The 25,569-nt window shown below is 49.0% G+C and overlaps 1 protein-coding gene across 4 annotated transcripts in view; it reads right to left on the reverse strand.

The window, feature by feature from the left end:
* LOC137429862 (uncharacterized) overlaps positions 1–25,353 on the reverse strand; it is a 106,462-nt gene extending 81,109 nt beyond the window's left edge. The window contains exons 1-4 of one of the 4 annotated variants that reach the window (XM_068120179.2): positions 25,275–25,353; positions 5,776–5,877; positions 5,274–5,371; positions 4,899–5,040 (exon numbers count right to left, since the gene is read on the reverse strand). The gene's annotated coding sequence lies outside the window, so the exon portion shown is untranslated. The remainder of the gene's footprint in view (positions 1–4,898; positions 5,041–5,273; positions 5,372–5,775; positions 5,878–25,274) is intronic. The other 3 variants (XM_078779924.1, XM_078779923.1, XM_068120178.2) reach the window with 3 other exon arrangements.
* Between the last annotated feature and the right edge of the window lie 216 nt (positions 25,354–25,569).

Here is a 25,569-nt window from a genome sequence, read left to right on the forward strand (position 1 = left end):
CTAGGAAGCACGTGTGATGCTAGGGCACAAGTCCATAGCAGAGAGCAGTACTCCATTGAGCTATAACGGAAGGTCTTGTAGACAGTGAGTTGCTCTGATTTTCCAAGCATAGCCTTGGATCGACATAGGATGCCCAGTCTGGGGGGTTGCCTCTGGAGGCCAGCTTTGCTATGTATTCAGCCCAGAAAAATGGTGGCTCATGGTGCGGCTTATAAATTCAAGAGACTGAACATCCTTCAGTGGATGACCAAGGTATTAAATATAGATGTGGATTATTTGATGATCATCCTGGAGTGATACGATGAGACGTTGATATTTTCCAGGATTGAAAGACGTGTTTTATTTATCAGACCAGAATCTCAACATTTCTAGATAAACAGAAAGAGAGACAGCTGCTGTGGAGGAGAGGGATGGTTGTACTGCATGACATAATGTGGGATCGTCTGCAAAAAGGAAGAGAGGATTTTTCCAGAGCATCCAAGATGTTGTTAAGATCGATAAGGAAAACACTGAGCCTTGGGGAACTTCAGCCTCTATTGGGAGAGGGAAGAAGTGGAGAAGTGGAGAAGACATTAACTGCATAAGTGGAGGAAGCCCGAAATCTAGGAATGACGGCAGAATTCCATGCCACAGACAGATTGCTTGACAAGCAAAGCAGAATGCCACTCTGTCAAATGCCCGAGATATGTCTACGGAGACTGGCCTAACCTCGTGTGTGATATTGAGGGCTTTCAACTATTGCTGAGAGAAGAGCAGAAGCATGTCCAGAGTTGAGTGACTGCAATATAATCCAAACTGATGATCAGAGATGAGACTGCTTAAAAACAGGAAATATTTTATATCAGAAGCAATGACAGACTCCATGTAATTGGAAGCAAGCTCAATAGCCAATAGTGGGCTGGGTCTGTTTTTACACTCTTCTAGTGGAAGGGAGTGATGTTTGCTAATGTCCATGTGGATGGATGGTGGCCAATGGAGGACAAACTGAATATGGCAGATAAAGGGGAAGCAAGAACACAAAAGCAGGATGTAGGAACATCAGAACTGAAGCCTTCTGGGCCTGTCGCCAAAGCAGGGTCAAGGCCAGAGAGAACTTTCTCTGCCTTCTCTGGTGAAAATGGTACAGAGTCGAGTAGCCATTGGGTACATCTGGGTAAGATGTGCACATAATATAATGGGTTGGAGATGGTAACCAATTTTCTGACAGAAGGCAGATTGTAGTCACTGACAGCGAGCTTGTGCGAACACAGCCAGATGATGTGGCATTGGGTTGCTCTCCAACTTCTGATTCTGATGTATAGTACTTATTACGGAGTCCTCTACAATCTCCTGGTCTCGGTAACCTCCGAACCCTGAGAGGAACCCCGGCAGAAAAATATATTACCCTGTGTTGCAAATCAATAGTAAAACCAAACCAAAGATTATAAATGAACAAACTTGTATTATAAATCACACACAGGTAATACGGTACAGCAAATGGCCATTGAGAGTGCACTCTATATATATATCTTATATAAAGTCAAGTGACTCACTGCTCTGCCAGCAAATGATCGGACACTCTTCAATGTCTCTATGACGAAATCCGGTCAAAGCCCGAATCTCGCTCTCCAGTCGATATCCGAAGCGTGTACAGTGGGCAAGTGTGCTCTTCCCGCCAAACTGTACAACGGCGCCCTCCAGAGGCGCACCTTCACCGCTCCCTCAGCAAACCGCAACGTAATTGGAGACGAAGCGGTCGCACCCACTCATCCCCGACAGACGTGGGATGTTGGGGGTGAAGATGACACGAAGCAAACGTTCACCGGTGTCCGAAGCATGGGGTTCAAAATGGCTGACGGCTCTGGCTTGAGCCGATGCGACGAGGCAAGGATTCGTCGGAATCTCAGCGCCCCAAATCTGTATTCGCAGATTTCTCCCCTCCAGCGAATATTCGTATCGCCGGATGTCCCTTCCAGGAACTCAAAATCCCCTCGCGGCTGTCGGTAAACCTGGCTCGTTACAGAGCGCTGACGTCACCATCTTCTCCGACTTTGCGCGCGCTGCTCCTCCCTCTTCACCTCATTGTCTTCTCCTTCGGTTTCCTGTTTCACTTACAGTTATCCTTTTTAACTTTTGATAACCGTTCGTGAATAATAAACCTTGTGAAACTAATAATAATAATAATACATAATATCAGAAACATGTCCAGTGGGTGAAAACCACAATAACGGAAGTCACGAATCCGTAACATACTCTGTAACAGAAAGTCGATGCTGCACAAGCACTTTATTGGCCGTGTTTTTTTCTGGGTAGTTTGCCATTGCCTTCCCAGCAGCAGTTCTAACAGTCAGGTCAGTCTCTTTCTTGACTGCCATTGGTAACATGTAACCAAGTGCTACCTGCCGCATGGTCATGTAGTCGGCGACTCAACCGACAACCCTCACTGGCTTGCCAGTGGGGCTGGTGACTGCGTCAACCTGCAGGACTAAAAACAATATATGTTAAAGGGCAGATGAGCTTCTTTCGGGAGCCAACGGCCATCCAGTTAGGAAATGATGTCTCCTAAAAAACACCCATCTGGTTGGACCGGTTTTTGTAGGTAGTAGGTTGTAGACAGAAACCGCTCAGGATAGTGCTACCGTTTGTACTTATGAACGTTAAAGTGGTGCCCGGAACCATCTTACACTCTCCGTGTCAGGATTTCTGGTCTTACTTTCTGTCTCACTCAAACTACAGCTACCGGGCTAGCTTTAATCTCTCTTTTTTGCAAACAACAAACATCATACACTCTTCATCATACACTTTTCTTACTAATTTTCACTCCTCACCATTACATTCTCTCTCTTTTATTTATCTTTCCTCGCATTTATCAATGCAGTTATTTTAATTAAGGCCGGGCCTCGATGAGGACGATATAGTCCATGACTGGAGCCTTCAACATTTAAAAAAAAAAAAAAAAAAAAAAGGTTGTTAAAAGGCAGGACTTTGGAATTTGGCCATGGTGCCGGCAATATCTCACCTACTCTCTTCGCAAAGGACACCATGGGATCTTTAACGTTCACCAACAAATGCTGGCAGATGGGACACCCAGTTTAACGTCCATTCAATGCAAGGTAAACACAATGATGAATCACCCTGCCTGTGAAACACCAGGATGACAGTTTATAGCTGTGTCGGGATTTGAACCCAGACTAGACAGGAGAGAGGTGAGTGTGTGTACTTCTTATCGAGGCCATCCTCCAAGCCCACTCTCTAACAGAGAAAATATAAGCTTGGACCAGGAAATGAGCAGCAGGACCAAATGCGACAGCTGAGAGACAAGAGAGGTTGGGTGGCAAGTTAGTCATTAATATTAACAATTAATGGCTTGCTCTCGGATCATCAATTTGGATTCAGACCAGGTCACTCTACTCTGGACATGCTGCTTCTGCTGTCTCAACAATTGATAGAGGTCCTCAATGCCAAACAGGAAATCAGAGCTGTCTCCCTTGACATATCACGTGCCTTCGATACGGTCTGGCACCCGCCCTGCTCACCAAACTCTCCTCTTATGGTATCCATGGATCCCTCCACACATGGCTTGCGGACTTCCTCACCGGTCGCAGTCAATGTGTGGCCGTGAATGGACTTCTCTCATCTCCCCTTCCTGTTCAGGCTGGAGTTCCTCAAGGCAGTGTTCTGGGCCCTGTGTTTTTTCTGGTCTTCATTAATGATCTCTCCAACTCTCTGAAAAATCCTCCCTATCTATTTGCTGATGACTCCACTCTCTGCCGCTCCATATCTCAACCCTCAGATCGGCAGGCTACAGCCTCCTCACTCTTTGCAGACCTGGACAAAATCAGAAACTGGTCAAACAAGTGGAGGATGTCTTTCAATCCTGACAAATCTCACACTCTTACTATGTCTCTCCGAAAAGACAGTCTGGACAACCCTCCCATCTACTTTCTGAACAATCGACTTGGAGAAGTTCTGTCACTCAAGCTTTTGGTTCTCACTATCTGCCATGATCTTTCCTGGGAAAACCAAATTTCCAAGCTGGCCTCCAAAGCGAGTCACCGACTGGGCATCCTCCATCGTGCGAAGTCCTTTCTGGGCACTTCTTAGCTCCTGACCACATACAAAGCTTTCATCCGCAGCTCAATGGAATACTGTTCTCCCCTCTGGGCTGATGCTCCTGCCTCACACCTAGCTCGGCTTCACGCGGTTGAAACCAAAGCAATCAGAATTATTGGAATCTCCCGCGATGAAGCTGATTCTGAGGGGCTTTCTCTCTCTCACTCACCGCAGGCAGGTAGGTGGTCTTTCTGTCTTCTATCGACTCCTCCCTGGCCTTGCCCCCCTGCTCTGTCTGTGCTCTGTCCCCCAAATATTCCTGCAGGATGCACAAGATCTGCCAGCAACCCTCTTCTGGTGAAACTGCCAAAATGAAGACTCTTTGTTCACCATGACTCTTTCATTCCTCTTTTCTCCCGCCTCTGGAACAAACTCCCACTCTCTCTTCAATCCCTCTCCTACCTCCAGGTCTTTAAAACAGCTGATCACCACCATCTCTTGTCTTCCCCCATCCAAAACCTTGATCTTTTCTACCCCCGTGAAAACACCCCAAATCCGCCTCTTTCAATCCCCAACTTCTTTCCTGAAATTTTTGGTAGTGAAATTCCTAGTAGTGTTCATTTGCTTTTTACCATGTACACTTCCCTCCTCCCCAGCCCTCCCCCTTCCACACATCTACCAACGTCCTTGTTCTCTACTGTTGTTGTGCTTGTGTGCTTCCCTCTCCCTCCCCCTCTTGTCTCCCGCTCCCTTCACTGTATGTTTTATGTGTCCGTGCATGTTTTCATGTTCAATATGTTAGCTCTTACACGAGCCTCGATTCTGTATACAAAAAAAAAAAAAAAGTTCCAAGAGGAACAACGTACCAGTTGCAGAAATCCAGGACAGGAAGTTTACAAATTGGATCAGACCCAAATAGTCGCAGAAGGCCTTAGCTGCAATGCCATGGCGGTTTGTTGTAACGCTGACAGCAGCCAGCTGGGATGGTGGCAGTTGAAGTCGTCACAGCTGAGGAAAAGAGTTGGAATGAATGATTACAAGTTGACCCTAGTAGCAAAGGAAGAGTAAAACAAGAAGACGTCATGCAGAGCATGATACTTGCAATATCTACCACCCTCCACCCCACCGCCCCCAAAAGGTTTCCATTGATCCAGCAAATTGTCCATTTCATCAAGATTAAAATTGACGATCTTGATCAAAGCTCGGGTCAATAGGATGAAAAGTGATGATTTTTAGCTCACCTGGAATGAAGTTCAGGGGAGCTTATGCGATGGCGATTCGTCCATCCATCCGTCAGTCTGTCTGTCCGTAAACACTTTAAACTTCTTCTCCGAAACCGCTGATGGGATTGCGAGCAAATTAGGCACAAATGATATTTGTTGTGTTGTAACTAAAAATTGTTCACGGCATTAAAAAAAAAATCGGAGTCTAAGGGGGTTTACCAGGGTCAAAGTGGGTCCAGGTTTGACCCCCCAAAATAGGAATTTGCTTTTGCCTCTGAAACTACACACACTATTTCGATGAAACCTGATCACAACCTTCATCACCCGTGATGTACCGAAGTTTGTTCACGGCACTAAGAAAATCTGCCCCTTTGGGGATCTACAGGGGGGTTGCCCCCCAAAATAGGTATTTGCTTTCTTCTCAGAAATTACACACACAATTTCGATGAAACTTGACCACAACCTTAATCACCCGTGTTGTGCAAAAGTTTCCTCAAGTGCTTGTCACACTTTCACTCACGTGAAAACGTGAGTGCACTTCACATGCTGGATTCGTGCATAACGCAGCACCGGACACGGACACGAAAACAAGTTCTGACGTCATCTGTAAATGGGTAGTTGTCTGCCAATGGGACCCGCATTACACATAATCAAGTTTCAAGCGATGCGGGTTTCTTTTCACTTTTGCTGTGATGTGATTCGTGCATAACGGGGCGGACACGAAAAAAAATACAAGATTATCGTGAAAAAAAATTAACTTTCTGATTGATCGATTGAATAAGCATCAAGGGCATTCTTCTTAAGGTATTTCTTAACGTACACACCCAGTTCATTTCACGAGTCCTTCGTGATTTTAAAATGAAACTGACATCACAATAATTGTGAATTTGGTGGACACCAAGCGTTATGCACGAATCACTTATTTTGCCACGCATTGCACATTTCAAAGAATTTTAGAAAATGTAAAAAACAACAACCAGGAGACATACTAGACATGAAACATTCCATTTAATTACAATTTAAATCATCAATGCATATTTTTATTTAAAGACAATGAAATAAAAATCGCCATTTTTCGAAATTTTATTTCAAAAATATGCCATTTTTGTCTTGTTTACTCAAACCATGGCAAACCTAAGTGCATGATATAATGTGAAAAACCAGGTTTTTGCAGGTCCTCAAGACTATTTGCTACAACATAAAGCCATAGGTGTCTTTTCATTCAGTTCATTATTTTTAATTGAGGGCATTTTATTTCATCTGTGCAAAAGTGTACCCAGTATTGTAGCCATGTGTATATATATATATACAGACTTGGCATTTAATATTGTTGCGGATATGGGACTTGGCCTCAATATCCGCTTGTAAATACTCCCCTATTTCCCCAATACTCCCCAACTATCCCCAATCCCCCATTCCCTAGTCCCATTGCCTGTAAATAACACTCTGTAGAACCGACCTTCCCCTTTTTCCCCCATTAAATGTCGTGCCCAGGTCCACCGCATCTCACGTAGACAACTTTCGGACATCTTGCTAGTTATTCTTAGTCTATGTCAGTTAAGGACTCGTTTCCATTAATTCTGACTCTTCGTTGCACCAGAATGTGATTATATGGCACCAGTAGTGAGTTTAGGACCTTCCCATACCTCCTCCCATTTTCTTCCCCAAACAACAACTACAACAACAACTACAACAACTACAACAACGGCGCGGCGCGGGGGAGTGTGCGTCCTCACACCGGCTCGGTTAGCCGCCATTGACCATGCGCTCCGACGGGGTTACCACGAAGGGGCTCCTTGTCAGCCCCTCGTCAAGGGCGGAGCCGGTAACCCCCCCGCACGCACCCAATGAGAAGCAACGGGCCGATTCCATCTGGGGCGGAGCTAACGAGCCGAGGGCGTGTCACTCCCCGCCGGATATACGCGGCCACTTACCGGACGTGACGTGAGATGCGCCCCCGACTGAAGAAGACAAGTCGCGACCTCCAAGCGCTGAGCGAGCTCCACGCATCGACCCGGTATTGCAGTACCTCCGAGAACGGTGCACCCCCTCCGAGAACGGTGCACCTTGAGCCATCGACGGCCCGCTTTCCTTGCCATCAATCCCCCTGTGAGTCAGTTTTTGTCCTGTTTATCTGTCGTCTGTCGGGGCTATTATAAGAGTGTGTCTAAGTGCCTGTCTTCCTATGCTGTCCCTCTTGTCGTTGTAATCTGACCTTCCGCCCTAATATAACCTCCTCCGGAGGTCTTGAGAACTGAACCCTTGGTGTCGTGTCATTTTAATCCAGCCATTGTGTCTTTTCCATCATTGATTTAGCATAGCGCGATTTAGTCAACGTTCGAGTATAATCGGGTAACTTGTGCGGACACGGCGGCCATTCCGCTCGGCCCACCCTAACATCAAAGTCGTGCCTGTAACAATTGGTGTCAGGAGTGTCGGATTCGGACCTGGGACTAAATTTATTAGGCCCAAATTTTGGAACACCAATTGTACCACTAGGGTAACAATTGGTGTTGGGGAGGTAGAATTCGATCCGGAGCGCGTTTCCCGCTCGAAATTATAACGGCGAAATTCGATTGTGTTTTACCAAATATAAAAACCCGAATTTTGAAAGTCGCGCTATGGCAGACCAAGTCGGCTGGGGTCCGGTAGTGGAGAGTGAGGCAGGGTCGGTCCAGGACCAAATTGAGGGACGTGAGGAGAGCGAAGCAGCGAGGGTAGCAGGCGCGCAAAATGGCGCCTCGCTGGTCACCGCGCCCGCGACCGTGGCAGCGCCCCTGGTGGATTCGAACCTTTTCCTCCTGCAAATGAGGGCCCTTATGGAACAAATGGGTGAGCGATTGGAGGGCCAAATGGGGGTAATGAGGGACGAAGCGAGGGCTCGGAGTGAGCAATTGGGGGTAATGGGAAACCAAATGGGGGTAATGGGAAACCAAATGGGGGTAATGAGGGACGAAGCGAGGGGTACCAGTGAGGGGTTAGACAATAATTTTAAGGGATTAGACGAGAAATTTGGGAAATTGGACAATAGATTAGGGGAAATACAGGAGGGGTTAACGGGGGTAGAAAACAGAATGGCCGCTCAAGAGAATCAAATGGAAGGGATGCAAAAAGGGTTAGAGGGGTTAGAAAACAGGATGGAAGGCAAATTGAGGGACATGAGGGACCAAGCGGAAAGGGAAGTTAACCAAATGGGGCAGCAGATAGAGGGGGTCAGAATGGGGGTAGAAACTAAACTGGATGCTCACAGGGAGGAAATGGAGCAGATGAGGGTGGCATCTGGGCAGGAGATGCAAGTGATGGGAGAGGAGATCAGAAGAGGGGTGAGTGAGGAGGTCGGAGGAGTGCGCGAGGAGGTGAGGCACTGTAAGGAGCACATGGAGAAGGAGGTGAGAAAGGGGACTGTAAAGTTACAAGGGGGCATAGAGGTCCTGACGCAGGAGGTGGAACAGCTGACGGAGGGACAAAAAGAAGTAACGGAGCAGGTTCAAAGGAACACTGCGGTATTAGGAGGGTTGAAAGCGACACAGAAAGAACTAAAAGATGACTTGATAGCGACGAAGAGGGAATGTCAGATGGTACGTGAGGGACTGACAACGAGGTTGGACGAGGTGATAGAGGTAATGGAGACGAAGGACCGGCAGGTGAGGACGCACATGGAAACGGTCAAGGTAGCCTTGGAGGACGAGCTTGAGGAGACGTACCGGGGAATAAAAGAGGTGAAGCAGAAATTAGAAGAAGTGGAAGAAGGGATGAGCGAAATTAAGAAGCGACGGAGAGGGGATAAGAAAGAGATAAAAGAGGAGATAAAAGAATTGGTCCAAAGTCTGTGTTCGGATCGTGATGATGTGCTCATTAACCGGATGAGGGATTCGCAGGTGATGGAGGAGAAGCGAAGAGGAAGAGGACCCGGTGTAAGTGGTGACCAATATGGTCGTGCGTATGATGCGCCAGGGGATTTAAGAAGCTTGGGGGTCGAGATGGACCCGGGTGTTCGTGAGAGGCCATTGGTGAAGTGTGCGACAGGTCTGGTGTGCGAAAAAGGAGGTGTGCAAGAAAGTCCGACTCTGGGGTGTGTGAGGAAAAAGTGCGTGCCAAGGAGTGAGGGTGCTGGCGAGAGTGAGTCGGTCGTAGCGCGTGTGCGAGGGAGCACATGGAAGCGCGGTGTGGTGAGTGTTACAGAGGGTGTGACGGGAGAGTGTGCGCAGGAGTGTGCGCGAGAAAGGTGTGTGACGGACAGGTGCATGGGGAAAGAGTGCGCTGTCAACGGCAAGGAAGAATGCACGCCTGTGGTGAGTGTTGCAGAGGGTGTGACGGGAGAGTGTGCGCAAGAGTGTGCGCGAGAGAGGTGTGTAACGGACAGGTGCATGGGGAAAGGGTGCGCTGTCAAGAGTAAGGGTGAGTGCGCTGTCAAGAATGGAGGTGAGAGTAGTGAGAGTGACAAGGAGAGTGAGTTGGTTGTGACAGGTGAGCGAGGATGTACACCTGGGATGGAAGGATGCACACCTGGAATGGTAGAGCGTGAGTGGGAATGCACGCTGGAGTTGGTAGTGAGGCACGTGGTTGGGTGTGCGAATGAGAGCACACCGGTGATTGTCACAGAGGAGGTGACAGAAGAGGGGGCGCGAAGAGGTGTGTTGGTGAGGTGTGCGACCAACGAATGTGTGCCAAAGTGTTCGGTGGTCAGGTGTGTGACCAAGGCTGTAAGTGGAATGGGGGTACCGAGGTGTGTAAGGAGAGGTACGAGGAGCATGGAAACGGCTGGAGGTGTGAGCAAGGAACGGGCTGCGGGGTGTAAGAATCCAGGTGAAGCATCGACGGTAACCAGGTTAGAGGTTAGGTCGACTTTTAGCCGAAGCGGGCCCTCGGTGCGTGCTGGGCCTCGCTTTGAACGGCCGCGTCCGTGCTCCACTAGGCGGAGCGGGCAGCCCGATAGAAAGGGTCGTCATGGCGACCACTTTTTGTTGAGGCAGTCCGGCAGGTCGAGATCGGGACATTGGATGGCTCCGTGCCGAGATGGTGCGTGGGATCTCGGCACGGGTAAGCCCCCGTCCCTGCACCGAATGCCGGACGCATCCAGCCGCTGGCACGGAACAACCCGCATTCATTGCTCGGCTTTACGAAGCCGGGCTTTAGACAGGAATTGGCGCACCGAGAGGCATTAGTGAGTAGACTGGGTGATGAGGTTAGTGTTTTGGCCCCGAAATTAGAGAAAAACAAAATTTGATGATTGGCAAAGGATTGGCAGTAGTGATTGGCAGATGATGGGCAGTGATTGGCAAATTTTTGAATTGTTGAAATTTGATGTGCAAAATTGGTAGTGAGCGATGGGCCCGTTGGGTAAGGGGGGCATCCCTGCCACCCTTCCCATAGTGGGGCAAATGCGCAATAGCTTATGGGGTGTATGGCAGTGAAAACTAGCCCGGGTGGGTTAGGTTATATTGGTAGGGATCTAGCGAAGATGACAGTAGGTAACGTTAAGTTTAGTTAGTGACTGATACCTGTAGTGGGGACGCAGGTAGATTAGTGTGGATGATAATGACGTGGGAGCGCAATAGTTTAAAGGGACGACTGGGAAGCGCAAGTTTCAGAAGGGAGTAGTTAGCTGAGATGATGCCGTGTGTGTGAGAATTGAACAGGTGTGATTGCACAGGTATGCAACTGGACAGGTGTGTGGAGCAGTGTATGAGTAGTGAGTGTGTGGATCAGCGCGAATGCGCTTGGGGAGAGAAGGGTGCAGGTGGCACCAGGTGTGAGAGCACAGGTGTGCAAGTACAGGTGTGTGGAGAGAGTTGGAGTAAGTGGTACGGAGTGGTGTGCATGGTGCGAAGGTGTGGATGAGGGAAGAGTGGACCCCTTTCACGAGTACCCGGGGCGGGTAGTGTAAGTGTTAGGTAGAGGGGACAGGTAAATTGTGGTTGGATATTGGCATTTGTGGTGCGGTTGCAGAATGGTGTTGTGGATGGGTGCATTCGTGTTGTGGAAATGGCTGGGCGTGTAGCCTGTTAGTGTGTGTAGTTGGTTGGGCACTCCACCACTGTGAGGATGTCGGCCAGGTGAGGCCGCAGGTGGGCTCTGGGAGCCGGTAGTTGTGAGTGGGTGCCTGAGGATCCCGGGTGTGGATCGGGCAGCCCAGTGCCAGAGAGGGCACCGAGTGGGGAGAGCGCCAGAGGGCCTTCCCCAGGTAGTTAGGTTAGGGTAAGGAGCAGGTAAGCTCGGAGGCAACAGCAGTGGTGGAGGTGTGCAGGTGGGTAGACCCACTGGGAGAGGTACACGCCACAGCCCAGAAATTGTGCGAGGGCACCGGGAGATGAATCGGGGGAGTGAGACCCCAAATTGAAAAGCACCACAGTTTGGCCAATGGGAATTGGTTTTTAGAACCCATAGTGTAAGAGGGCCAATGGTTTGGCCGGAGAAAGACCCCGGGTAGTGTAACGTTGTTAAAGTCATTTAGGAAATAGTTAGGATTGATGAACCTGTCGCACCATACGCAGCCACTTACCTGTGGTGATGATGATGACTCCACACCTGTGTTTTCTTTGTTCTGTGTGCAGGAACTGAGAATTGCTGTGTGGATTGGTGAGACGCATCACGACGTGGATGAGACATTGGGGTGATTCCATCTCTCCCTCCCTAGGAGGGACCGATGATGAATTGGTGATAGCAAATTATGATGTTCAGTTGGAGATGGCAAATTTTGATGAGAGTTGAAAATGGCAAATTTGATTGGTTAGGAGGGAGAGAAGACGAATTTGGTTTATGGGAGGAACGGGGAAGACAGTAGGGATGTTAGTTGATTTGTAAAGTAGATGTTTATGGGTAGTGTTGTGTTTTGTGGATACAGTAAGGGGTAAGGGAGGGGCCATGTAGGTTACCTGGTGGGGGGGGGGCGTACGGTAGGAACGTACCTGTCTCACCTGGTTCCCATGTGCCCCCAGTGTGCATCATCTTATATTGCGTGCACTTTTGCGCCCTTACCACCTTACTCACTTGTCTGCTTCTTTTGTCTCCCACCTCCGAGGATCTGGCTTTGGGGCAGAGAGAGAGGAGAGAGAGGTGCTGGCTCCGCAGTTGTGGGCCTGCACTTTCGCTGCTTGCTGCTTGGATCGATACACCATATGGACCGCAATGTTTGTGGCCACCCACAATGGACCGCAGTTCTTTTGCGGCCAAGCACCACCCGTGGAAGGACCTATGGGTCAACGTGGCACCTATGCCAAACAGGTGAACCACTAATAGTGGCACCCTGACGGCCACAATAAGGAAATGGACGCGGTTGGCGCCTTTCTTAATTTTTTGAAAGAAGCCAGAAGGCCACGTGCACCACACGAAGAGCAAGAGACACCTGCAGGGTTAGGGGTTGTTGAATTTATTTTTATTCATTGAACAATGGTGACTGCACCGGATGGTGCTGACTGTGTGATGGGGTGGTGCTTTTGGTGCTGGGAAGGGGTGCTCTGCACGTTATTAAAGGCCGTAAGGCCACAGAGCACTCGTGGGTTGGTGTATCGATGCTGGCATGCGTGCTCTCTCTATGCATAACATCTGCATGTGTTCCTCCAAAAACAGGTCCTGGATCGTAGTGTAAATATCAGCGTAGTCTTGTAAATAATGCTCCCTACCGGCTGTATGTTTAGTTTGCGAATTCTTTCCGGATTCGGTTATCCTGTGGGTGTGTTTCTGTGAGGAGAAGGGTGCAACGTCGCAGGGGGACATATTTACTCATTTGTGAATATCTGTAAAACTGTCGCACTCAGGGTAGAGTTAATAGTAGAGGGAACTACATCTGAGTGCCACACTAAAATAGGTAAAAATTTATCGGGTCGGGACGCCCCGAGGGTAGAGAAGGGTGCAATGTTGCGGATGTGGGACTTGGCCTCAATATCCGCTTGTAAATACTCCCCTATTTCCCCAATACTCCCCAACTATCCCCAATCCCCCATTCCCTAGTCCCATTGCCTGTAAATAACACTCTGTAGAACCGACCTTCCCCTTTTTCCCCCATTAAATGTCGTGCCCAGGTCCACCGCATCTCACGTAGACAACTTTCGGACATCTTGCTAGTTATTCTTAGTCTATGTCAGTTAAGGACTCGTTTCCATTAATTCTGACTCTTCGTTGCACCAGAATGTGATTATATGGCACCAGTAGTGAGTTTAGGACCTTCCCATACCTCCTCCCATTTTCTTCCCCAAACAACAACTACAACAACTACAACAACAACTACAACAACTACAACAACGGCGCGGCGCGGGGGAGTGTGCGTCCTCACACCGGCTCGGTTAGCCGCCATTGACCATGCGCTCCGACGGGGTTACCACGAAGGGGCTCCTTGTCAGCCCCTCGTCAAGGGCGGAGCCGGTAACCCCCCCGCACGCACCCAATGAGAAGCAACGGGCCGATTCCATCTGGGGCGGAGCTAACGAGCTGAGGGCGTGTCACTCCCCGCCGGATATACGCGGCCACTTACCGGACGTGACGTGAGATGCGCCCCCGACTGAAGAAGACAAGTCGCGACCTCCAAGCGCTGAGCGAGCTCCACGCATCGACCCGGTATTGCAGTACCTCCGAGAACGGTGCACCCCCTCCGAGAACGGTGCACCTTGAGCCATCGACGGCCCGCTTTCCTTGCCATCAATCCCCGTGTGAGTCAGTTTTTGTCCTGTTTATCTGTCGTCTGTCGGGGCTATTATAAGAGTGTCTAAGTGCCTGTCTTCCTATGCTGTCCCTCTTGTCATTGTAATCTGACCTTCCGCCCTAATATAACCTCCTCCGGAGGTCTTGAGAACTGAACCCTTGGTGTCGTGTCATTTTAATCCAGCCGTTGTGTCTTTTCCATCATTGATTTAGCATAGCGCGATTTAGTCAACGTTCGAGAATAATCGGGTAACTTGTGCGGACACGGCGGCCATTCCGCTCGGCCCACCCTAACATCAAAGTCGTGTCTGTAACAATATGTAATATATTTTTTTTCTTGACGGGTTTACTTTCTGAACTCATTATATCAATCTGGTGAGTTTCTTTTACGCTTTGGTGATTTATTTGTTGAAAGAACCATGTCACTGATTGTCTGTCGCAGCAAGAAGTCAATATCAGGATTATATCACAGGTGGCGTGACAAAATGTACGGCCAGGTACATTTGACGATTGGCTTCACAATCGGGTACATAAGGGTTGTTGCATTCTGTATTAGTGGAAAACAACTGCTGCCCGTCTACAAAAGTTATTGCCACTTCCTCTGGAGATGGTCCGTCAACTCGACAATGCTGTTTGTCATGCAGTGGTGGCTTTACGAAATTCCGGCATGACACAGCGTGCTATTGCTCGGCAGTATGGCATCACTCAAGGTCAGGTGTCAAAGATCCTGAAACGAAATGCTCAGAGGGGTGTCCCTTCTCCAATACTGAGGCCAGGACGTCCCCGCAGAACCACAAGGAGGGATGATCGCCAGCTGCACCAGTTAGTCTGCAATGGCCCTAACAAGTCAGCTAATCGACTTAGGGCTGAGTGGCAGCAACTGACAAATGTGCCTGTATCCAGAAGGCTAGTCAACCAACGACTGGTTCAAGCAGGCTATCGTGCCAGGCGTCCCCTGAGAAAGCCACACCTGACCAGACAACACCACCAGCGCTGATTGCAGTGGGCCAGAGAGCACCGTCAATGGCAGCCAGGACACTGGAATCACGTGATCTTCAGTGACGAGTCTAGATTTCTGGTCTATCGTCAAGTTGGCCACGTCTGAGTGCGCAGACAAGTGCATGAAGCCTACAACGAAGATTGTATAGTGCCAAGAGTCCAAGCTGGAGGTGGTGGGGTGACCGTTTGGGCTGCTTTTCATGCAGGGGGAAAAACTGACCTGGTTGTTCTGAATGGAAACCTGAACCAGTTCAAGTACAGGGCTATTCTAGAAGAAACATTGCTTCCATTTGCTCGTGCAGCCTTTCGAGGAAACTTTGTCTTCCAAGATGACAATGCACGGCCTCATCGTGCTCGCATAATCCAACACTTTCTTGCTGACCATGGTGTAGAGCATATGGAGTGGCCTGCCATGTCCCCAGATATGAATCCGATAGAGAACTTGTGGGCAGAATTAACGCGTCAAATCGACAACGTGGACCAGCAGCCTACCTCTGTGCGTGAATTGCAGCAGGCTATTGTCACTGCATGGCAAGCGATTCCTGTCCAAACCTTGGCAAATCTCGTGAATAGCATGCCTCAACGTGTACATGCTCTCCTGAATGCTCGTGGAGGTTACACGAAGTACTGAGCTGTAATTTTACTGTCTCTAATCCCAGTCGTAATTTAACTTTCGTTTTGGTTAAAAAAAAATTTGGCTAATGTGCAAAATAAAGAGATACTTCTGGAAAACGTACAGAAGTTTAACACAGTACTGTCCGTGAATTGAGTTTGATATCAGTTTACATCACTTTCAAGGATCAATTTATTTGCTTCGAAATGTCAAATGTGGTTTTTGTTTCTTTTAAAGGTCACATTAACAAAATCGAGAATAATTTCAACATAATTCCAATGAACTTTTGGTTCAAAGTCATCTTGAAAAGTAAGTTCACCCCCACAAAAAAATATTCCATATTAAATGCCAAGTCTGTATATATATATATATATATATATATATATATATATATATATATATATATATATATATATATATATATATATATATATATATATTGTTGCGAATATGGAATTTGGCCTCCATATCCGCTTGTAAATATTCCCCTATTTTCTCCAATACTCCCCAACTTTCCCCAATCCCCCATTCCCTAGTCCCATTGCATGTAAATAACAATCAGTAGAGCCGACCTTCCCCTTATTCCCCCATTAAATGTCGTGCCCAGGTCCACCGCACCACACGTAGACAACTTTCGGACATCTTCCTAGTTATTCTTATTCTATGTCAGTTAAGGCCTCGTCTCCATTAATTATGACTCTTCGTTGCACCAGAATGTGATTATATGGCATCAGTAGTGAGTTTAGGACCTTTCCCATACCTCCTCCCATCTTCTTCCCCAAACAACAACAATAACAACAACTACAACAACAATTACAACTACAACTACGACTACAACAACAGAGGGGCGGGGAGTGTGCGTCCTCACACCGGCTCGGTTACCCGCCATGACCATACACTCCACGGCGTTACCCCGAAGGGGCTGGCTGTCAGCTCCTCGTCAGGGGCGGAGCCAGTAACCCCCCCCGCACGCACCCAATGAGAAGCAACGTGCCGATTCCACGAGGCGGAGCTAACGAGCCGAGGGCGTGTCACTCCCCGCCGGATATACGCGGCCCCGCGCCGGATGTGACGTCAGATGCGCCCCCAGCCTGGAGAGAGAAGTCGCCACCCCTCGAGCGCTGCAATACCTCCACCGCATCTTTTAAACTGGACCGTACGTGATCCTGCCCTGAGCCCAGGTGCACCTGGAGCGATCGCTACCCACTTTCCTTGCCATCAAACCCCGTGTGAGTGAGCCTTGTCCCGTTTATCTGTCGTCTGTTGGGGTTAATATAAGTGTGTTTAAGTGCCCACCTTCCTATGTTTCCCTCTTGTCCCTGTAATCTAAACCTTCCGCATTATTGTAATAACAACCTTTGAGAACCGTATCCCTGGTGTCGTATTGTGTTATTGTGATCCAGCCGGGTGTCTTCTTTTTCCTTCATTGGTCTAGCATAGCGCGATTAGTCAACGTTCGGGCACAATCGGGTAACTTGTGCAGACGTGGTCATACCATAAAACCGCTCGGTAAATAACATCCAAGCCACGTCTGTAACAATTGGTGTCGGGAGTGAGATTCGAGGCCCGACCAAATTTTGGAAAAAAAAAAAAAACGAATAGAGGAAAAAAAAAAAAATTTGGTCAAAATTTGGAGCGGCCGAAATTTGTTTTGTTTTACGAAACTCGAATTTTGCAAGTCGCGCTATGGCGGATCAAGACGGCTGGGGTCCGGTAGGGGAGAGTGAAGCAGGGTCGGTCCAGGACCAAATTGAGGGACATGAGGGACATGAGGAGAGCGAAACAGCGGGGGTAGCAGACGCGCAAAATAGCGCCGTCACGCACGAAGAAGCGGGCGCGCAAAATGGCGCCTCGCTGATCACCGCGCCAGCGACCGTGGCAGCGCCCCCGGTGGATTGGAATTTGTTTTTTATGCAAATGAAGGCCCTTATGGACAAGAATAATGAAGAAATGGAAAGCAGAATAATGATGGGAATGAGGGCTGATAGGGAACAAATGGGGAACCGGATGGATGCTCAGAGTGAGCAATTGGGGGTAATGGGGAACCAATTGGGGGTAATGGGGAACCAAATGGGGGTAATGAGGGACGAAGCGAGGGGTACCGGTGAGAAGTTAGACAATAATTTTGAGGGGTTAGACAACGGGATAAAAGAAGTGAAAAATGGGTTAATGGGGGTAGAAAATAGAATGGCTGCCCAGGAGAATCAGATAGAGGGAGTGAAAAATGGGTTAGAGGGGTTAGAAAACAGTATGGAAGGCAAATTGAGGGACATGAGGGACCAAGCGGAAAGGGAAGTTAACCAAATGGGGCAGCAGATAGAGGGGGTCAGAATGGGGGTAGAAGCCAAACTGGATGCTCACAGGGAGGAAATGGAGCAGATGAGGGTGGCATCTGGGCAGGAGATGCAAGTGATGGGAGAGGAGATCAGAAGAGGTGTGAGTGAGGAGGTCGGAGGAGTGCGCGAGGAGGTGAGGCACTGTGAGGAGCACATGGAAAAGGAGGTGAGAAAGGGGACTGTAAAGTTACAAGGGGGCATAGAGGACCTGACGCAGGAGGTGGAGCAGCTGACGGTGGGACAAACGGAGTTAGTGGAGCAGGTTCAAAGGAACACTGCGGTATTAGGAGGTTTAAAGGCGACACAGAAAGAACTAAAAGATGACTTGGTAGCGACGAAGAGGGAATGTCAGATGGTACGTGAGGGACTGACAACGAGGTTGGACGAGGTGATAGAGGTAATGGAGACGAAGGACCGGCAGGTGAGGACGCACCTGGAAACGGTCAAGGTAGCCTTAGAGGATGAGCTTGAGGATACGTACCGGGGAATAAAAGAGGTGAAGCAGAAATTAGAAGAAGTGGAAGAAGGGATGAGCGAAATTAAGAAGCGACGGAGAGGGGATAAGAAAGAGATAAAAGAGGAGATAAAAGAATTGGTCCAAAGTCTGTGTTTGGATCGTGATGATGTGCTCATTAACCGGATGAGGGATTCGCAGGTGATGGAGGAGAAGCGAAGAGGAAGAGGACCCGGTGTAAGTGGTGACCAATATGGTCGTGCGTATGATGCGCCAGGGGATTTAAGGAGCTTGGGGGTCGAGATGGACCCGGGTGTTCGTGAGAGGCCGTTGGTGAAGTGTGCGACAGGTCTGGTGTGCGAAAGAGGAGGTGTGCGAGAAAGTCCGACTCTGGGGTGTGTGAGGAAAAAGTGCGTGCCAAGGAGTAGTGAGGGTGCTGGCGAGAGTGAGTCGGTCGTAGCGCGTGTGCGAGGGAGCACATGGAAGCGCGGTGTGGTAAGTGTTACAGAGGGTGTGACGGGAGAGTGTGCGCAGGAGTGTGCGCGAGAAAGGTGTGTGACGGACAGGTGCATGAGGAAAGAGTGCGCTGTCAGAAGTAAGGAAGAGTGTCCACCTGTGGTGAGTGTTACAGAGGGTGTAACGGGAGAGTGTGCGCGAGAAAGGTGTGTGACGGACAGGTGCATGGGGAAAGAGTGTGCTGTCAAGAGTAAGGGTGAGTGCGCTGTCAGGAATGGAGGTGAAAGTAGTGAGAGTGACATGGAGCGTGAGTTAGTTGTGACAGGTGAGCGAGGATGTACACCTGGGATGGAAGGATGCACACCTGGAATGGTAGAGCGTGAGTGGGAATGCACGCTGGAGTTGGTGGTGAGGCACGTGGTTGGGTGTGCGAATGAGGGCACACCTGTGATTGTCACAGAGGAGGTGACAGAGGGGGGGGCGCGAAGCGGTGTATTGGTGAGGTGTGCGACCAACGAATGTGTGCCAAAGTGTTCGGTGGTCAGGTGTGTGACCAAGGCTGTGAGTGGAATGGGTGTACCGAGGTGTGTAAGCAAAGGTACGAGGGGCATGGAAACGGCTGGATGTGTGAGCAAGGAACGGGCTGCGGGGTGTAAGCGTCCAGGTGAAGCATCGACGTTAGATGGGATAGAGTTTAGAACGACTTATAGCCGAATCGGGCCCTCGGTGCGTGCTGGGCCTCGCTTTGAACGGCCGCGTCCGTGCTCCACTAGGCGGAGCTGGCAGCCCGATAGGAAGGGTCGTTATGGCGACCACGTTTTGTTGAGACGTGCCGGCAGGTCGAGATCGGGACATTGGATGGCTCCACGCCGAGGTGGTGCGTGGGATCTCGGCCCGGGTAAACCTCCTTCCCTGCACCGAATGCGGGACGCACCCAGCCGCTGGCACAGAACAACCAGCATTCATGGCTTGGCTTTACGAAGCCGGGCTTTGGACAGGAATTGGCGCACCGAGAGGTATTAGTGAGTCGACTGGGTGATGAGGTTAGTGTTTTGGACCCAAAATTAGAGAAAAACAAAATTTGATGATTGGCAAGGGATTGGCAGTAGTGATTGGCAGATGATGGGTAGTGATTGGCAAATTTTTGATTTGTTGAAATTTGACGTGCAAAATTGATAGTGAGAGACCCCCGATGTGGTGGGATGGCAAATCCACCATCCCTCACAGGTGGGGGCAAAGGAGCAATAGATTATGGGGTGTATGGCAGTGAAAACTAGCCCGGGTGGGTTAGGTTATATGTGTAGGGATCTAGAGATGACAGTAGGTGACGTTAAGTTTAGATAGTGACTGATACCTGTAGTGGGGACGCAGGTAGATTAGTGTGGATGATAATGACGTGGGAGCGCAATAGTTTAAAGGGACGACTGGGAAGCGCAAGTTTCAGAAGGGAGTAGTTAGCTGAGATGATGCCGTGTTTGTGAGAATTGAACAGGTGTGATTGCACAGGTGTGCAACTGGACAGGTGTGTGGAGCAGTGTATGAGTAGTGAGTGTGTGGATCAGCGCGAATGCGCTTGGGGAGAGAAGGGTGCAGGTGGCACCAGGTGTGAGAGCACAGGTGTGCAAGTACAGGGGTGTGGAGAGAGTTGGAGTAAGTGGTACGGAGTGGTGTGCATGGTGCGAAGGTGTGGATGGGGAAGAGTGGACCCCTTTCACGAGTACCCGGGGCGGGTAGTGTAAGTGTTAGGTAGAGGGTGCAGGTAAATTGTGGTTGGATATTGGCATTTGTGGTGCGGTTGCAGAATGGTGTTGTGAATGGGTGCATTAGCGTTGTGGAAATGGCTGGGCGTGTAGCCTGTTAGTGTGTGTAGTTGGTTGAGCACTCCACCACTGTGAGGATGTCGGCCAGGTGAGGCCGCAGGTGGGCTCTGGGAGCCGGTAGTTGTGAGTGGGTGCCTGAGGATCCCGGGTGTGGATCGGGTAGCCCAGTGCCAGAGAGGGCACCGAGTGGGGAGAGCGCCAGAGGGCCTGCCCCAGTTAGTTAAGGTTAGGGTGAGGAGCAGGTAAGCTCGGAGGCAACTGCAGTGGTGGAGGTGTGCAGGTGGGTAGACCCACTGGGAGAGGTACACGTCGCAGCCCAGAAATTGTACGAGGGCACCGGGAGATGAATCGGGGGAGTGAGACCCCAAATTGAAGAGCACCACAGTTTGGCCAATGGGAATTGGTTTTTAGAACCCATAGTGTAAGAGGGCCAATGGTTTGGCCGGAGAAAGACCCCGGGTAGTGTAAAGTTGTTAAAGTCATTTAGGAAATAGTTAGGATTGATGAACCTGTCGCACCATACGCAGCCACTTACCTGTGGTGATGATGATGACTCCACACCTGTGTTTTCTTTGGTTGTGTTGCAGAAATGAGAATTGCTGTGAGGATTTGTGAGACGCATCACGACGTGGATGAGACATTGGGGTGATTCCATCTCTCCCTCCCTAGGAGGGACTGATGTTGAATTGGTAATGGCAAATTTTGATGTTGAGTTGAAAATGGCACATTTTGATGAGAGTTGAAAATGGCAAATTTGATTGGTTAGGAGGGAGAGAAGACGAATTTGGTATATGGGAGGAACGGGGAAGACAGTAGGGATGTTTGTTGATTTGTAAAGTAGATGTTTATGAGTAGTGTTGTGTTGTGTGGATACAGTAAGGGGTAAGGGAGGGGCCATGTAGGTTACCTGGTGGGGGGGGGGCGTACGATAGGAACGTACCTGTCTCACCTGGTTCCCATGTGCCCCCAGTGTGCATTACCTTATATTGCGTGCACTTTTGCGCCCTTACCAACTTACTCACTTGTCTGCTTCTTTTGTCTCCCACCTCCGAGGATCTGGCTTTGGGGTAGAGAGAGAGGAGAGAGAGGTGCTGGCTGCGCAGTTGTGGGCCTGCACTTTCGCTGTTTGCTGCCGGGATCGATACACCATATGGACCGCAATGTTTGTGGCCACCCACAATGGACCGCAGTTCGTTTGCGGCCAAGCACCACCCGGGGATGGACCTATGGGTCAACGTGGCACCTATGCCATACAGGTGAACCACTTTTAGTTACCACCAAGTGCACCACAAGAAGAGCAAGAGACACCTGCAGGGTTAGGGGTTGTCGAATTTATTTTTATACCAATGAACAATGGTGACTGCACCGGATGGTGCTGACTGTGTGGTGGGGTGGTGCTTTTGATGCTGGGAAAGGGTGCTCTGCACGTTATTAAAGGCCGTCGGCCACAGAGCACTCGTGGGTTGGTGTATCGATGTTGGCAAGCGCGCTCTCTCTCTATGCATAACATCTGCATGTGTTCCTCCAAAAACAGGTCCTGGATCGTAGTGTAAATAGCAGCGTAGTCGTGTAAATAATGCTCCCTACCGGCTGTATGTTTAGTTTGCGAATTCTTTCCGGATTCGGTTATCCTGTGGGTGTGTTTCTGTGAGGAGAAGGGTGCAACGTCGCAGGGGGACATATTTACTCATTTGTGAATATCTGTAAAACTGTCGCACTCAGGGTAGAGTTAATAGTAGAGGGAACTACATTGCGTGCCACACTAAAGTAGGTAAAAATTTATCGGGTCGGGACGCCCCGAGGGTAGAGAAGGGTGCAATGTTGCGAATATGGAATTTGGCCTCCATATCCGCTTGTAAATATTCCCCTATTTTCTCCAATACTCCCCAACTTTCCCCAATCCCCCATTCCCTAGTCCCATTGCATGTAAATAACAATCAGTAGAGCCGACCTTCCCCTTATTCCCCCATTAAATGTCGTGCCCAGGTCCACCGCACCACACGTAGACAACTTTCGGACATCTTCCTAGTTATTCTTATTCTATGTCAGTTAAGGCCTCGTCTCCATTAATTATGACTCTTCGTTGCACCAGAATGTGATTATATGGCATCAGTAGTGAGTTTAGGACCTTTCCCATACCTCCTCCCATCTTCTTCCCCAAACAACAACAATAACAACAACTACAACAACAATTACAACTACAACTACGACTACAACAACAGAGGGGCGGGGAGTGTGCGTCCTCACACCGGCTCGGTTACCCGCCATGACCATACACTCCACGGCGTTACCCCGAAGGGGCTGGCTGTCAGCTCCTCGTCAGGGGCGGAGCCAGTAACCCCCCCCGCACGCACCCAATGAGAAGCAACGTGCCGATTCCACGAGGCGGAGCTAACGAGCCGAGGGCGTGTCACTCCCCGCCGGATATACGCGGCCCCGCGCCGGATGTGACGTCAGATGCGCCCCCAGCCTGGAGAGAGAAGTCGCCACCCCTCGAGCACTGCAATACCTCCACCGCATCTTTTAAACTGGACCGTACGTGATCCTGCCCTGAGCCCAGGTGCACCTGGAGCGATCGCTACCCACTTTCCTTGCCATCAAACCCCGTGTGAGTGAGCCTTGTCCCGTTTATCTGTCGTCTGTTGGGGTTAATATAAGTGTGTTTAAGTGCCCACCTTCCTATGTTTCCCTCTTGTCCCTGTAATCTAAACCTTCCGCATTATTGTAATAACAACCTTTGAGAACCGTATCCCTGGTGTCGTATTGTGTTATTGTGATCCAGCCGGGTGTCTTCTTTTTCCTTCATTGGTCTAGCATAGCGCGATTAGTCAACGTTCGGGCACAATCGGGTAACTTGTGCAGACGTGGTCATACCATAAAACCGCTCGGTAAATAACATCCAAGCCACGTCTGTAACAATATATATATATATATATATATATATATATATATATATATATATATATATATATATATATATATATTGTTGCGGTTTTGCGAATAAAGGATGACCCCCCTCGTAGGTAGTTGCACCACAACATGTAGCCTCGCTTTAGTTCAGTTATTTCTTCGTAAATGTAAGCGTAGTCTCCTTTCCTGTGTTGGTATGCGTTGAGCAGGCCAGTGAGTTAGGTGTTCTTTGGGCTGGAATACCACGTGCTAGGCCTGGAACAAGTCTGGCAGGCCGAAGGGAGGAGCTGCAGGGGAGTGGCCGGTACGCGGCGAGCAGCCAATCAGAGCTCAAGGGGAGTGGCTAACAATGGCAGCGCGAGGAGGGGCTTGGAACATTCGGGTAAGGCTCGGGAGGGGCTATATAAAACCCTGCCCCGGTGACCCAGCGTAGAGAGTTGGTTCGTGGTTCGTGAGCGTTGTGAGAGAGTGCAACAGTGACCAAGTCCCAGTGAGAAAGAGACGTTGGAGCCACGAGTGAATTCGGTTGCTTGTTATAAGCTTTCTCTGTGCAAGAACTATCCCGGTGCCCTGCGCTCTGCGGCTGTGAATAACGCGCTCGTGAAGACGATCCATTCCGGGGCCACAGACGCACGATGTCCCTGCCTGCGCTCCCAGCACACGTGCCGCGAACATCCGAGGGCCACGCCCGGCGAGCTGTCCGGGAGCGACTGGCGCCAAGGCGCGTTTGGAGCGCGAATTGTCCTTCCTTCTTTTCCCTGCGTGAGTGAGTGGGCCCTTGTCCGGGGATAAGTTAAGACTGATTAAGCATCTGCTCTGTGTCCCTTCTCTTTACCCTGATCCTTGTATAATTGTAAATAAACCTGTGTTATTCCTTCTATTTGATCGTTCCCGTCATTTCACTATTGGCTTAGCATCGCACGAATAAAAACCGCTCAATCGGGTTCAATAAAAGTAACGGCACGAGTCACGTGATATGCAAACCGCTCGGGCGTATTCGATTAGCGTGGCTTGTGCGAGGTCCAGTCCCCGTTCTCGTGGCGGCGTGGGTACCGAAGGTACGTGTGGATTCGACCCGATAACCTTCCGCATGCCCGCTACGGGAGTGGCGACTCGGCCTCGTGGACTCGAAGGCCCGAAGGGGGAAAAGGTGTTTAACCCCCCCTCTGTACGTCGACGGGCTTTGAGAGATCCGCAACAATATATATATATATATATATATATATATATATATATATATATATATATATATATATATATATATATATATATATATATATATATATATATATATATATATTTCCTTTTGAGTTCAATTCGACCAAACCTGACGTCTGGTGCATTTCAGAGCACAATATTATTTTGGAAACGGATGATGACGCCGGTTGTCTTTCATGTTGTGGATATTATAGTACTAAATATCACGTATAACAATGAAAAAGAGCAGGCCATTGTGTTTCGGTACACTTACTATATATTCCCTCAGGTTACAGCGAAAATGGGATATCCAAGTTAATTTAATAATAATTATAAAATGTATGGGTGTTTATTAAGTGAAAAGGAAGAGTATTAAAAGTTTATTGATGGTTCATCATCGTTCCAGTACATTTAATGATGAATAAATAATTTAGTGGCTAATTATTAATATTAAGCAAAACGAGTGAAATCGCCTCATTAATTTAAAGCATACCGTACGTAACCAAATCAATATTCCACCCAAATATACAACTTATCTTCATTGGCCATCAGTATTAAACAAGCAAAGGAGAAACTCAAATGAACAGCCGAACATACGATTTCCTTCAGAGATTTCCGTGAAAGAACGGCCGATTGCGCCTCCAGTTAAATCATGGTTTGCAATGAAGAAGAAGAAGCGCACCCGGATGTTTCTCCCTTCGTAACTGCTTCCGATCTTCTACATAAAACGTATATCGACACGGCTTCTCAAATTCTCATTCGCTCAATCGAAAACACAATATAGTCCAAGGAAATCGAAAAAGAGAGCGAAAATTAAAGGAACGCATTAGCTTCCGGGATGAGGAATTATCTCTTCTTTTATTTTGATTTGAGCTGTAGAATACGCGAGCCG

The sequence above is a fragment of the Myxine glutinosa genome, chromosome 6 (genome assembly GCF_964187855.1).
Source record: "Myxine glutinosa chromosome 6, kmMyxGlut1.1, whole genome shotgun sequence".
Classification (NCBI taxonomy): Eukaryota; Metazoa; Chordata; class Myxini; order Myxiniformes; family Myxinidae; genus Myxine; species Myxine glutinosa.